The following is a 656-nucleotide window of genomic DNA, read 5'->3' on the forward strand; positions in this document are numbered from 1 at the left end:
GAATCTGGGAAAATTGGAAGTTGTCAAAAATGAAATGGAACACATAAACATCGATATCTTAGGCATTAGTGAGCTGAAATGGACTGGTATTGGCGATTTTGAATCTGATGACCACACGGTTTACTATGCCGGAAATGACAAATCGAAGAGGAATGGTGTGGCACTCATTGTCAAAAAGAACATATCCATGGGCCGCCAAGATGTCGTTCCCCAAGTACAAACCATCACGCCTGGCCACCCTACCCAGTACCCTCGACCCAGCCGAATATGACATATCTCCGGAGACCCAGCGGGCTCAAGCCGAGCGCCTGGCTATAAGGTCCCGGCTTAAATAGGAGTATCTGCTTCAGTTTAACGACCCCAAACGCCAAACCCTCATTGAAGATCCTGCCTTGGCTCGTTGGACCTATGCAAGATCAGTCAATATCTATCCCAATTTCAGGCCCACTCCCAAGACTTCACTCTTAGGAGCTGTGTTTGGCATTGGCCCCTTATCTTCTGGTATTATGTTTTCAAATCTGACAGGGATAGGAAAGAAAAACTTATCCAGGAAGGAAAATTGGATCGATCATTTAATCTCTCATATTAAGTCTGGCAATAATGACTGTATGTATTTTTGCTTAAATAAATCTTCAATTACTCATTAAAAAAAAAAA

General features: G+C 43.0%; 1 protein-coding gene and 1 pseudogene across 1 annotated transcript in view; one reads left to right on the forward strand and one right to left on the reverse strand.

The window, feature by feature from the left end:
* CARS2 (cysteinyl-tRNA synthetase 2, mitochondrial (putative)) overlaps positions 1-656 on the reverse strand; it is a 165674-nt gene that overhangs the window by 50495 nt on the left and 114523 nt on the right. The gene's annotated exons all lie outside the window — the stretch shown is intronic.
* Positions 201-589, forward strand: LOC102840672 (annotated as a pseudogene).

The sequence above is a fragment of the Chrysochloris asiatica genome, unplaced genomic scaffold (assembly GCF_000296735.1).
Source record: "Chrysochloris asiatica unplaced genomic scaffold, ChrAsi1.0 scaffold00029, whole genome shotgun sequence".
Classification (NCBI taxonomy): Eukaryota; Metazoa; Chordata; class Mammalia; order Afrosoricida; family Chrysochloridae; genus Chrysochloris; species Chrysochloris asiatica.